The sequence below is a fragment of the Coenobita brevimanus genome, chromosome 57 (assembly GCF_032717465.1).
Source record: "Coenobita brevimanus isolate Jiangsu-jjx chromosome 57, ASM3271746v2, whole genome shotgun sequence".
Taxonomy (NCBI): Eukaryota; Metazoa; Arthropoda; class Malacostraca; order Decapoda; family Coenobitidae; genus Coenobita; species Coenobita brevimanus.
The window spans coordinates 42,024,943-42,039,873 of NC_137010.1; positions in this window are offsets into that span (position 1 = coordinate 42,024,943).

The window sequence follows — 14,931 nt, forward strand, 5'->3', positions numbered from 1 at the left end:
ATATATATATATATATATATATATATATATATATATATATATATATATATATATATATATATATATATATATATATATGTTATTATAGGCGTTTTTAGGCCGACTTCTCGTTCTAGAAACACCAGCTATAGAGCTGGGGTCCTCTTTCGAGACCGGAGCTAGACCACATAACGAGAAGAGCAGGACATAAAAACTCTGGACAACAACCTTACAAGTGTATTATCTAAATTACAACCTTCATACAATATGGATAAGAGTTGTACACGATACACTAGTCACTATCAACTTGTACTAGACAGACTAGAGGGCTCTGACTGGTTTGTGTGGTATTGGTATCACACAGGATACTATCCAATCATAAGGACACTGAACGGACACTGCACAACAAGTGATGGTAGATCTCACACAGTTCATTATTTCGGCTCTAGTATCAATCTGAATACAAGAGTCTCGCCGTATATTATACAGTGGTAGGATCACTAGTAAAACACAGTACACACATGGATTTAGAGGCACACTACATAGTCATTAGAGCATTAGTTCAGCACTGTATATATCACGAGCACTATAGTTACAATGTGTACTGGTCAGAAACTGTTACACTGGGCAGGCTGGAGGACTCCGGCTAGGCTGCAGGACCGGGTGGTCCCCAGGTGTTGGCCAGGTGTTGGAGGGATCCCGTCTGGTGTCCCTTCTCTCAAGGGCCACGGGATGACCCTCAAAGGTGACATCGTCTGCTGGGGGCTGCGGTCGGGCATGGTGAGAGGCCCTCTACTCGTGGGGCTTGGCTGGGTAGTCTGGTCCTCAGGGCTCAGGCCCAACAGCGCGAGTAGGCGTGCTTATCTGGGCCCACCCTGGGGAGGAGGTCGCCATTGTCTAGGGCTCGACAGGTCGTGCCTCGGGGTTGCAGGGGCACAGCGGGGAGTCCGGCGTCTGCAGTCTCCTTGCCATCAGGCCACCGTCACGGTTGGACTGCGGTGTCACCTCCGATGGGAGTCTGTCAGCTGGTCTTCTCTCACAGGCACTGGCTGGATGGCACACACTCCTGGGGACAGCAGGGGACCTCACACTTCTTGCAGGCAGGAAGGCTCCTGCTGGGGTCTGCCTCTGTGGAGAGGAGTGGAGGAACGTCCTGCTCGGCTACAGGTGGGGTGAGCTGAGCAAGGGTTGTCCTCTGCTGGGGAAGGCTCAAGGGGTGAGAGGCTTTGGTGGCAGTGCCTCTCCCTGGCGTGGCTAGAGGCCGTCGCCGAGGTCCCATAGGCAACAGGGGGAGGGCGGCAAGAGGCCGTCACCAGGGCCCGACTTCCTAGCAGGACTGTGGGTGAGGTGCGGGTGGAGGCCGTCACCTGACCATGGGTGCAGCTAGAGGCCATCACCGGTGTCCTGCAGGGGGAGTGACGTGCTGTCAAAGTGCGTGGGGAGACTGTCACCAGTGTCCTACTCCCGGAGGCAGCTGCAGATGAAGAGGGGGCATACCTTACTTTCCCCGAGTGTGGCTGGAGGCCGTCACTGGTTTCTGCAGCAAAAGGGGGGATCAGCAGCTCTTGAGAGGGTAGAGGCCATGTCTATTGTTGTGCGACTAGAGGCCGTCACTTTTGTTGTGCGGCTAGAGGCCATCTCTATTGTTGTGCGGCTAGAGGCCGTCAAGTTTTGTGTGCGGCTAGAGGCCGTCACTTTTGTTGTGCAGCTAGAGGCCGTCACGTTTTGTGTGAGGCTAGAGGCCATCACTGATTTTGAGCGGCTAGAGGCCATCACAGGGGTGCTGCTCGGGAATGACTCTTCCCCACCCTGAACGTGTTGAGGACTAGTCTGGTTGGAGGGTAATGTACACGGACTGCGACACTCCAGCTGGGTCCGTTCCAGGGAATAAGGGCACAAGGTAGTCGGGGACATAGGTCCATACATCATTAGCAACACGTGCACCCTCAGAGCCCCTCCGTGGTTGCCTCCTGGGGTGGGTGTTGCTATGTCCCAGTGGTGCTCAGTTGCCACATTAGATATTTCTATATATATATATATATATATATATATATATATATATATATATATATATATATATAATAGATCTCTGCTGGCTTAGTGCAATTGGACTTGTAGGACAACAGACATGCTCAGGAACTCACGTTGTAAAATATTCCATCGTTGACTGGCATTTTATTTAGAACAAGTTCGTCCTACTTTCTTGGTGTCTAGTTGCGTTCAAACTCATTAATTCGTTGGGAGAGGGATAAGAGGGGATCACGTGTACCAGATGACTCCCACACGACCTATTATAAGATCTAAATAAAAACAAAAGAAAATGCATATTATTCTTATTTGCTCTCTAGATAGATAGATAGATAGATGGATAGATAGATAGATGGATAGATAGATAGACATATACACCAAACTCTCAGTTTCTATCGTAGCAATGTCCAGCCCAACACAGTATCCAGCGCAGCTATCTTGGCTCTATTAAAGCAATATCCGCCTAAATTATGCAACATCCTGCACCGAAACGGGACGTAACTGGCGGTCCAGTGCAATATGCAGCGTTGAGGCGTCTCAATCGGCTCGTAAGCGGTAGCCAACCGGCGGCAGGGGAAATCACGAAATTCGGGAGCCAATGAAAATGTCTGATATGCACCAGCCAATCAGAATCCTGCCCCTTCCACTTCTAAATATTGTAGACAGACAACCATAACCACCATCTTAACAACTTGTGGCAACTATAATTATTCCTTCTAAGAGGGGGGGGGGATGCCTATAACAAAGACAGGGTGATATGAAGGTGATTTGTTCATTGCTATCCCCTCATGGATAATGACATCTGCGTATAGATAGATAGATAAACATTTAAGACTGAGGTAAAGAAGACGCTGCCTGTCTTGTGATAAACCCAGGAATCAAACTGGAGTGTCAGTGGCACAAGCAGCGAAACTGATATGGCCCAACACAATATGACACTCCTCAGCAGAATCAAAACACTAAATATATCTGCGCTGTTTACTTATCTCCTAATTCTACTGACTATCAAAAATTCTTTGACTATCTTACTTCTACGATGGAACACATTCTATCCACTTCTCCTTTCTCTGAAATCTCCATTCTAGGAGATTTCATTGTTCACCACCACCTTTGGCTCTCCTCTCCTTTCACTGATCCACCTAGTGAACTAGCTTACACCTTTTCTATCCTTAATGACCTAGAGCAGCTTGTACAGCACCCTACCCGTATCCCTGACCGCCTTGGAGAGAGCTCCAACATACTTGACCTCTTCCTTACTACTAACCCTTCTGCTTTCACCGTTAATCTTTTCTCTCCGTTGGGCTCCTCCGATCACAACCTTATCAATTTAACCTGTCCTATCGCTCCGGTACGGCCTGTGGACCGTCCAAAGAAACGACGTCTGTGGCATTTTGGAGCTGCGGATTGGGAGGCCCTCAGGCAGTACTTCTTTGATTTTTCATGGAATGATTATTGCTTCCATGGCCGGGAGCCATCTGGGTGTGCCTTGCGCATTACAGAGGTTATTCTCTCGGGCATGGAAGCATACATTCCTTTCTCATATCCTCTGACTAATGCAAGAAAGCCTTGGTATAATTACGCTTGTTCTAATGCTGTCCGCAACAAGGAGAGGGCCTATAAAAGGTACCAGAGCCAACCCACCCCTGAATCACATCTTTTATATGTTTCTGCCCGGAATCGTGCTAAGTCTGTTCTTCGCTCTGCTAAAAATAATTTCATCCGTACTAAATGCTCTCAACTCTCCAACTCGAATTCTTCCCGCTCCTTCTGGGACCTTGCCAAAAACCTTTCTAACAACTTTACCTCTTCATCCTTCCCTCGTCTTTTCTACTCTGATGGCTCTGTAGCTATTTCTTATACTGATAAAGCAGAACTCTTCACACAGACTTTCTCCTCCAATTTCACCTTAGACGATTCCGGTGCTGTTCCTCAGTCACTTCCCCCCTCTGACTTCCTCATGGCTGACATTAAAATCTCTTCAGCTGATGTATTTTCTGCCATCACTGGCCTCAATACTAACAAAGCATATGGACCTGATGGAGTCCCTCCTGTTGTTCTCAAGAACTGTGCTTCTGTGCTTACACCCTGCATAGGCAAACTCTTTTGCCTTTGTCTGTCAACTCATACCTTTCCTTCTTGCTGGAAGTTTGCTTTCATTCAGCCAGTCCCAAAGAAGGGTGAATATTCCCAACCCTCTAACTATCGTCCAATTACTTTAACATCCTGTATCTCAAAAGTTTTTGATTCAATTCTTAATAGAAAAATTTTAAAGCACCTTTCCTATCACAACCTTCTTTCTGATCGTCGGTATGGATTCCGTCAGGGACACTCCACTGGCGATCTTCTCACCTACCTTTCAGACTCCTGGTCATCCTCCTTTCGGGACTTTGGCGAAAGCTTTGCCATTGCACTTGACATCCCAAAGGCTTTCGATCGAGTCTGGCATAAATATTTAATTTCCAAACTGCCCTCTTACGGTTTCTATCCTTCTACTGTATCTGTACCTTCATCTCCAGCTTCCTTTCTGGTCGTTCTATAGCCGCTGTTGTAGACGGCCATCGTTCTTCTCCTAGATCTATCAACAGTGGTGTTTCTCAGGGCTCTGTCCTATCACCAACTCTCTTCCTTTTATTCATCAATGACCTTCTAAGCTGTACATCTAACCCTATCCACTCATATGCTGATGACTCCACCCTTCACCTATCCATTTGGTTCCCGGAACGCCCATCTCAGCAGTTACTTCAACAAACAAGGGATGAGGCTATGGCACACCTAATGTCTGACTTGGCTCGTATCTCTGACTGGGGTAAAAATAATCTGGTTGTTTTTAATGCTTCAAAGACTCAGTTTTTACACCTATCAACCTAACAAAATATTCCGCAGGTACACCCACTAAAGTTTAATAATATTCAGCTTAATCCTGCATCATCCTTGAACATGCTTGGGGTTTCATTTACTCGGGACTTATCTTGGAAAGATCATATTACATCTCTTGTAAAATCTGCTTCCAGGAGATTAGGTGTGCTAAGCCGACTCCGTTTCTTCTTTACCCCTGCACAATTGTTGACTCTATACAGGGGTTTTATCAGCCCCTGTGTGGAGTACAACTCTCATGTGTGGGGAGGCTCCCCACATACAGCTCCTCTCAATAGGGTGGAGTCAAAGGCTTTTCGTCTCATTAACTCTCCTCCTCTTACTGACTCCCTTCAACCTCTGTCTCTTCGTCGCACTGTTGCATCTTTATCTCTTTTCTGTCGCTACTTGAATGGTCACTGCTCCTCTGAACTGTCTGCATGCATTCCTCCTCCTCTATGACGGGCGCGTAGCACCCGTCTAGCAGCAAAATCTCATCCCTTTTCTGTCCACCTCTCTAATGCAAGAGTTAACCGTTACTCCCAGTCTTTCATTTATGCTACAGGTCAACTCTGGAACTGTCTCCCTCTGTCTGTATTTCCTGCTTCCTATGATCTCCAGTCTTTCAAACGCAGTGTCCAGGCATCTCGAAATGATCGGATCTTGAATTTGGCTCTCTCTTGTATTTTGTTTTTCTCTTGGAAGGAACAATAATTGCGGGCTCGTGGCCTTTGGTTCCTTCTTCCTCGCATAAAAAAAAAAAAAAAGCATCACAGCACAACACATTCAATACTTGTAGCACTTCCCTGTCGACACATTCGAGCTTGTCGCATCTAGTCCCGCAATGCTCCTTGTAAAGTGTAGGGACCCAAGGCTGGGTAACCACCTTCCACAGTATAGGTGATAGACCTGCAGCCTTGGTGGTTTAATATGATGGAGAAATCCTCTAGCCACGTCTTATGGATTCAAAATAAAGTGTATTGCAGCTGACCTTGATGTGGTATTTATTTAGCTTCTAACTTAACTTAAGGTGAAAGTTTTTTTTTTTTTTTTTTTTTTTTAATCCTTGCAACTAACAGACAATTTTATTCAAGTAAGGGCAGACCTCTTGTAGTGAAGGGGTTAATGAAAGCTGTACCTAATCTCACCAGCTCGAATCCCGTCCCTTAAACTTAGTAAGATCGTCTGGATACAGCAATATGAATATACAAATAACCGTGATAAGACTGAAGGGGTTAACAGTGAAAGATTAACTATTTTAAAAACATATATTTACTCAGTAGAACGATGTATTTCTCAGTGAGTGTTGCTGCTGTTCGCGGTGTCTTTATAAGGCATATTTTCCTGAATGTAAAAATGTTTCACATGCTCCATAAACTTCATGCTTTAAAAGGTGTTGATAATAATTGAATGTACCCTTAAACAAAAAGTGACTGGGGAATATCTTCAAATTGCTCGTCGACCGTTTCTAACGTAAAGACAGAATAATGTAGAGACACTTTCTTGAACATGTGTACAATGTGCACGTAAGAGACACTTGGTGGTCTAGCAATCTAAGGTGCCAGTCAGGATTTGGTTACTGGCATGCACCAGGAACGTGGCCAGTCACCTGTCTTTAGCACCTCAGTCTGGTGACTTATTTTTATGTTTGCCTGAGGACTTTTTGCTTATTTGTTTGCTTAGATGCGGGAGCATCTCTAGGGGAGACCTTTTCCGACTCTCTCACTCTGATTTTTCTGCAACAATGCCCTGTATTACAACCCTGACGATACTGCTTCTGTCGAATTCTCTTGTATTTGTTTTCTGTTTTTGTTTTTCACGATCATCTCACTAATGATTGTTACCACACCCTTACGACTTTATTTCTGGGTTGACTAAGTGATTCCCCAGAAACTTACTATGCAAGTTCATGGGCATGGTTTCTCGAGAAACTTATTTCGGATTTTTTTTTTCTATTTAGGCCTTCAAAGTAACTTTATAACTCAAAAGCTTTAAAAATAAGAAACTATGAAAGAAACCTAAACTTATCTGCTGAAAAACATTCATTTGGGGTACTTACCACCCAGTGCACCACCGCCAGGCTTTGTAACCTGCCACCTCCAGCAAATGTAGAGTTATCCCTTGTAGTCTAGTGGCAAACAGTAGCGCCTAACAGAGGTCTATACTCTCCTCATCATTCTCAACCCATTGGAGCTGGGCGATGACTGGTGACATGCAGCGCGGTGATGATGGCCTACACACCTCAGGAATATCCAAAGACAGCTGCAAACCTACGTCCAATGCAGACTCAACAGCTGTCGACGTGCTCGGTTGCGGGTCCATTGATGAAGGTGGGAAACGAGGTGGTGGTGCTGGTGATGAAAATGGGCTGGCATTCGTGGGGGTTGCAGGCTTGAAGATTGAGTTGATCTTGGTCTGATGATAGGACTGATGATTCTGCCGGAGGATGACAGCGTCCTGGACTGCCAGCAGCTCCATTGCCAGGCAGAGCGGCTCCAACTCCCTGTCACAGTGTGATGCTCGGCATACTCCAGCACCTCCTACAGGTAATCAGGGAGGGCACTAAGACGAGGGACTGAAGGAGTTGTAGAGGGCTGTGAGTCAGGGTCCTCATTCTCGTCCTCGTTGGTCCTGCTGTCTTCTTCCATGCCCGCAGAGGCGGCAGCGGCAATCTCCTTATCAGACATGGTCTGGTGACCGGGCTCACCGCCGTTGTCATCCAACCACTCCCACACATTATCGACGTCCACCTGCTCTCCTGCTGTTCTAAGACAACTGTGGAAATCATCCACGTCAACCCCTCAAAGTCATGCTCAGCATCGATTCCTTGCAGGAGACAAGACCAACTGGTTTCAAGGGTTTTGATGGAGACTTCCTTCCATGCATTTGCCCAGGTGAACACCGCAGACTTTAGGTCATGACGCCAAAGATTCTGCAAGGTCTGCTTCCCACGTGTGTCCTCGATCACATCCTCGTTCTCCAGCACCACCATCACCTTGGTCAGGATCTTTCGTCAGTACAGTCTCTTTGCAGCCACGATATCAGAGCAGTCATTCTAGGGGGCGGAAACATGCACCTAATCCGCCTGTCAAAAGCACCAAATCCTTCTCAGACAGATGTGTGGGAGCATTGCCAAGAGGCAGGAATTCCTGCACCTGGTTGCAATTGATTCCAAGGACCTGTGTTTGATAACAGATAACCTCCTTGATGAAATGTCTATGGAACCAATCTCTAAAGATCTTAGCAGAAAACCAGGCCTTCACAGAATGGTACCACAAACAGGCAGGCTGTCCATCAAACCACAGAGACAACGTGGTTGTTTTGCACGCCCAACAACAACGGGTTTGAGGTGGTGCATCCCATTAGCATTGGCACAGCACAAAACAGAGACACGTTGTTTGGACAGACTTCTCCCTTTCCTCAGCCAGGGTGTTAGTGGGCAAGGAGCAGTAGAACAGACCAGTTTCATCAGCATAATAGACTTGACCAAGGGCAAGGCCTCGTCCTTGATCAGGCGCTGCAGTTTCGACGAAACGGGTCTACTTCCTCCGCTGCCACATCCAAGGCCTTGCTGTGTGCGTTATGGCCAGTAAGTCCATGGTGGAGCATGAAGCGAAAGTGCCATGCCTTGGACACCTTGAAGTCCTGCACATTGTGTGGACGTGCAAACTTCTCTGCAGCAGCTTTCACCTCGGTCCCCTGCACTAGCACCTGGGCACCATCTTGCTGATGAAACCACATCAATGTTGACCAGTCGATAATGGGCCATTACCATCCTGTCGCCGCGATGTGTGCTTTCGGTAAAGTCCTGTCCGCACTGCGAAAGCTTGTTGCGTGACTTCTTGATATTGAATAATGTTGAATGGGCTAGATCATATTCATGAAGAATGCGTCCTGTGGTCCAGCCCACGTCAACCTTGCCCAATATCTCATGATTCTTCTCCAGACTCAAAACCTTTCTCTTCTGCCTCACAGGTTGTGGTGGGGCCATCACCACACACCCAAGAATACAGCAGAGCAGGCCACAGCCTAAAGAGGAACCATCAGAAACGCAACCACAATCATGGTCATTGTTGAAAGCGCCACCTCTCTCAAGGGGCAGGAAGGCAGAAACGCAGATGCAGGCTTCTGTTTGCTGGCAAGCAGTACAGCACTGCCATATCGCTCCCAACGGTTGCTTTCGAGCACAGAGGAAACAACACGCAGCATACTGACATCTGTATATAAGATTCACTTCTGTTTGCCCAGGTAAGGGGTAGTATGTGATGGCAGCAGTGGATGACCAGTAGATCACCGCCTCAGGCAGTGTATGACCAATGCGGCCTGACAGGCAACTCTGACCATTTGGTAGGGAAGTGGACAGGCGTGCATGGTGGGGGGGTTTCCGCACTAATCTCAGAGGCCAGGGGACTCCCGCCATTTGGTGTAGAGGTGGACGGTCAGTTTTACCATACATTTACTCGTGGCTTGTGGTCTGTCTTACATTGGTGGTGGCCCCTGGTACCCCTCAGCCAGTAACAATGATAACTTCCTCCATTCAAAAAATAACCATGGAATTTTCTCGAAGATATGCTAAGTGTGTTTCCCAGGCAAAATTCAATAGGTTATATTTACCTAACCTTACCAAACCTAAGCTATTTCATCAGGGCTGCTTGGCTAAGGTGGCTGACTGTAATATTGAAATGAATGCCAATACCGAATGGAAGTGTATTGTACAGTATTGTACTGTATATACACACATACAGTGCTGTACTGTGTACAGTACAGTACTATCATATGCACTGGTACACAAGTTACATTACTGATAATGTATATCATAGGATGGGAAGGAATCTCTCACTCTCTCTCTCTCTCTTTTTGAGTGTGTGGTGTGTGTGTCTCCCGGTGCCCACGCAATTTTCGACCTGCGGTAAAGAGGCGGACAGGCACTGTTGCCAGACATGTACTCGTGGCTTGTGGTCTCTGTTTGATGGTGGTGGCAATTGGGCAAGACTTAGCCCAGTGGCTGCACAACTTTCAACGTTCAGTGGAGAGGCGGACGGGCACTGCCGCCGAACATGTACTTGTGCATTGCGGTCTATGTTACAATCTCAGTGGCAGTGGGGAAAGAGCTAGCCAGGTAGCTTCGCGATATTAGACATTGGGTGGGGATGCATACAAGCATCTTGACACGGCTTGCGGGTTACAGTCGTATTGCTTTTTTTTTTAATGCATGGAAGAAGGATCCAAAGGCCATGAGCCAGTAATAACAGTTCCCTCCAAGAGAAAAACAAAATACAGGAGAGAGCCAAATTCAAGTTCCGATCATTTTGAGATGCCTGGACACACTGAGTTTGAAAGACTGGAGATCATAGGAAGCAGGAAATACAGACAGAGGAAGACAGTTCCAGAGTTGACCTGTTGCATAAATGAAGACTGGGAGTAACAGTTAACTCTTGCATTAGACAGTTGGACAGAAAAGGGATGAGAGTTTGCTGCTGGACAGGTGCTACGCGCCCGTCGTAGAGGTGGAGGAATGCATGCAGACAGTTCAGACGAGCAGTGACCATTGAAGTAGCGATAGAAAAGAGATAAAGATGCAACAGTGCGATGAAGAGACAGAGGTTGAAGAGAGTCTGCAAGAGGAGGAGAGTTATAGAGACAAATAGCCTTTGACTCCACACTATTGAGAAGAGCTGTATGTGGGGAGCCTCCCCACACATGAGAGTTGTACTCTAAACATGGGCGGATAAAATCCCTGTATAGAGTCAACAATTGTGCAGGGGTAAAGAAGGAAAGGAGTTGGCTTAGCACACCTAATCTCCTGGAAGCAGATTTTCCAAGAGATGTAATATGATCTTTCCAAGATAAGTCCCGAGTAAATGAAACCTCAAGCATGTTCATGCTAATATTAAACATTAGTGGGTATACCTGTGGAAGATTATGTTGGGTTGATAAGTGTACGAAGTGAGTCTTTGATGCATTAAAAACGACCAGATTATTTTTACCCCAGTCAGAGATATGAGCCAAGTCAGACATTAGGTGTGCCATAGCCTCATCCCTAGTTTGTTGAAGTAACTGCTGAGATGGGCGTTGCGGAACCGAATGGAAAGGTGAAGGTTGGAGTCATCAGCGTATGAGTAAATATGGTTAGATGTACAGCTTAGAAGGTCATTGATGAATAAAAGGAAGAGAGTTGGTGATAGGACAGAGCCCTGAGGAACACCACTGTTGATAGATCTAGGAGAAGAACGATGGCCGTCTACAACAGGGGCTTTAGAACGACCAGAAAGGAAGCTATAGATGAAGACACAGATAGAAGGCTAGAACCCAAAAGAGGGCAGCTTGGAAATTAAAGATTTATGCCAGACTCGATCGAAAGCCTTTGAGATGTCAAGTGCAATGGCAAAGCTTTTGCCAAAGTCCCGAAAGGAGGATGACCAGGGGTCTAAAAGGTAGGTGAGATCGCCATTGAAGCGTCCCTGACGGAACCCATACTGATGATCAGAAAGAAGGTTGTGACAGGAAAGATGCTTTAAAAATTTTCTATTAAGAATTGACTCGAAAAATTTCGAGATTCAGGATTTTAAAGCAACTGGACGATAGTTAGAGGGTTGGGAATGGTCACCCTTCTTTGGGACTGGCTGAATGAGAGCAAACTTCCAGCAAGAAGGAAAGGTATAAGTTGATAGACAAAGGCGAAAGTGTTTGCCTAGGCAGGGTGTAAGCACAGAAGCACAGTTCTTGAGAACAACAGGAGGGAATCCATCAGACCCATATGCCTTATTAGTATTGAGGCCTGTGATGGCAGAAAATACATCAGCTGAAGAAATTTTAATGTCAGCCATGAGGAAGTCAGAGGGGGGAAGTGATGGAGGAACAGCACCAGAATCATCTAAGGTGGAATTGGAGGAGAAAGTCTGAGCAAAGAGATCTGCTTTATCAGTAGAAGAAATAGCTACAGAGCCATCAGAGTAGAAAAGACGAGGGAAGGATGATGAGGTAAAGTTGTTAGAAAGGTTTTTGGCAGAGTACCAGAAGGAGTGAGATGAATTCGTGTTAGAGAGTTGAGGGCATTTAGTACGGATGAAATTATTTTTAGCAGAGTGAAGAACAGACTTAGCACGATTCCTGGCAGAAACGTATAAAAGATGTGATTCAGGGGTGGGTTGGCTCCTGTACCTTTTATATGCCCTCTCCTTGTTGTGGGCAGTATTAGAACAAGTGTGATTAAACCAAGGCTTTCTTGCATTAGTCAGGGGATACGAGAAAGGAATGTATGTTTCCATGCCCGAGAGAATAACCTCCGTAAAGCACAAGGCACACCCAGATGGCTCCCGGCCATGGAAGCAATAATCATTCCAGGGAAAATCAAAGAAGTACTGCCTGAGGGCCTCCTAATCCACAACTCCAAAGTGCCATAGACGACGTTTCTTTGAAGGGCCCACAGGCTGTACCGGGGCAATAGGACAGGTTAAAGTGATAAGGTTGTGATTGGATGAGCCCAACGGAGAGAAAAGATTAACAGTGTAAGCAGGAGGATTAGTTGTAAGGAAAAGGTCAAGTATGTTGGAGCTCTCTCCAAGGCGGTCAGGAATACGGGTAGGGTGCTGTAAAGGCTGCTCTAGGTCGTTAAGGATAGAAAAGGTGTAGGCTTGTTCACCAGTTGGATCAGCAAAAGGAGAGGAGAGTCAAAGGTGGTGATGAACATTGAAATCTCCTAAAATGGAGATTTCAGAGAAAGGACAAATGGACAGAATGTGCTCCAGCATAACAGTAAGATAGTCAAAGAATTTTTGATAGTCTGTAGAATTAGGAGATAAGTAAACAGTGCAGATATATTTAGTCTGAGAATGACAGGAAAGCCAAAGGCAGAGTGTAGAGAATTCAGAAGAATCGAGTTCAGGAACACAAGAGCAAGATAAGTCATTGCATATATATACACAACAGCCACCTTTGGCTTTGAAATGAGTATAGAGAAACTAGGAGGATACAGAAAAGGGTCTGCTGTCAGTTGCCTCAGACAGCTGAGTCACAGTTAGAAAAAGAAGGTGAGGTTTAGAGAAGGAGAGATTGTGCTCAACAGAGCGAAAGTTAGAGGAAAGGCCGAGAATGTTGCAGAAATGAAGAAGAAGAGGGTCAGACAGTGGTTCCTGGCAGCTTGAGTCATCACTGGGAGAAGGGTGGAAGGTGAGGGCATTTATGGTCCCCCCCCCCGGGGACTCCGAGGCCATGTGTTACGCTGCCATGATTTCTTTAAATTTTGGAAAAGGAAGTGTAGTGTGTACTGTGCATGTAGTTTGGTGTTGATAGTTAGAGAAGCTTTATTGGAGAGCATGCTGGCCTACTCTCTGTGTTACTGAGACACAGAAAAAGTTCAGCAAAAGGGGATGGTCGAGACCTAGTCCCGAGGGCTGATGAAACGGAAGCTCCAGCTCTCCCTGTCATCGGCTTTCCATCCACCTTGGGAGTACTGCCCTGCTCGACTGGTGCTACAGGTTCACTGGGAGTAATCAGACGAGCGCGCGACTTTTACTATTCAGTGCAGGGGTGGACAGACATTTTAGCTCTGGTTGTGGGTTATCGACTACTTCCCACTCATGGCTCAAGACCAGCGGCCACGACACCAAATGTTTGGACATGTCAGCTGGCTGGTTCAAAGTTCTCAGGCACTCTTACATCTGGATAATAGCAAGTAAATTCGGATAATCGTTTAATACAGCCAAGGTTCAGCATCCCGATACTGAACATATCCAGATAATGAGTGGATAATTGAGGGATCACTGTACTACTACTACTATTACTACTACTACTACTACTACTACTACTACTACTACCACCACTACTACCATTACTACTAGTACTACACAAAACCCAAATAATAATATTGTGAGCAACATAGTTATCCATGTACTATCCATAATCCACCATATTTTCCACTATGATAGATTATTTTTCCTGTGATTTGCTTTTTCATCATAACAAATATGTACACACACAAAACTTTCAATAAAAAACAATTCACTGATTTAATCATGAAACAAACTTTCTGCTTCCATTATTCACATAATTATACAGCACGCTGGTGTGAGTCTTGTCTATCACACTTCGTCCTCCCTTCCTCCTCCACCTCCTTCCTTTCTCCACTCCATTATATTTTCCACTATAACAGATTTTTTTACTGCAATTTGTAATTTCTCATCATATCAAATATGTACACACAAAATAACTATCAATAAAACTAAGGTACTGATTTCATCATGAAAAACACTTTCTGCTTCCATTATTCACATAAATATACAGAGCACTGGTGCGTGGCTTGCCCTATTGTGCTTCCACCACCCTCTCTCCTTCACCTCCTCCCTTTCTCCACTCCCTACCTCCTCTTCCATCTCCTCATCCATGGCAATATCCCCCTCTCCAGGATCGTAAATACCCTCTGAACCATTTCCATCACTGGAAATAGCAGATGAACGAATAGTGAGAAACAATGGGCTCACAATGGAGGACTCATGTGATCCACGCACCTCATCTGATGCTAAATATTGACACTCATCATGGCGGTCGCTTTCCTCAGAGGAAGAGTCACTTTCTCCATTCACAATAACGATAATGTCACCTCGAGTTCTCCTCCCATCACACTATCACTAAGGCTTTTTCTTTTCTGGCATTTCGACTTCATTGGTGTTGTAGTCGGCAGCTGCAGGTACTCAGCCGAGTTTCTGTACATAGAAAACATTTTGTGTAGGTCTGTCCATTACAAAGGTACGCAGGTAACTGGAGCATGACTCAGATGCATGCGTGAGGGTTGCCAGTGGCTGCATGTGGTGGAAATAACCCACGGAATATTCAAACTGCCGTGAAACACTATTTCATGTATACGTGCCACCCGGATGTCCCCAGGCCGTCACGTATACATGATACCCGGAAGCCATGGGTTAACTCTTTGGCTGTGTGTACTGATGGAGCTCTGTATATGATGGGAAGTCATGTAAGTTTTGTCACTTGAACTAAAAGAGAAAACCCCAATGTCAAAACATTTCACTGTTATTTACACTGGAAAAGAGTGGCCTCTCAACATCTCCAGCTGGA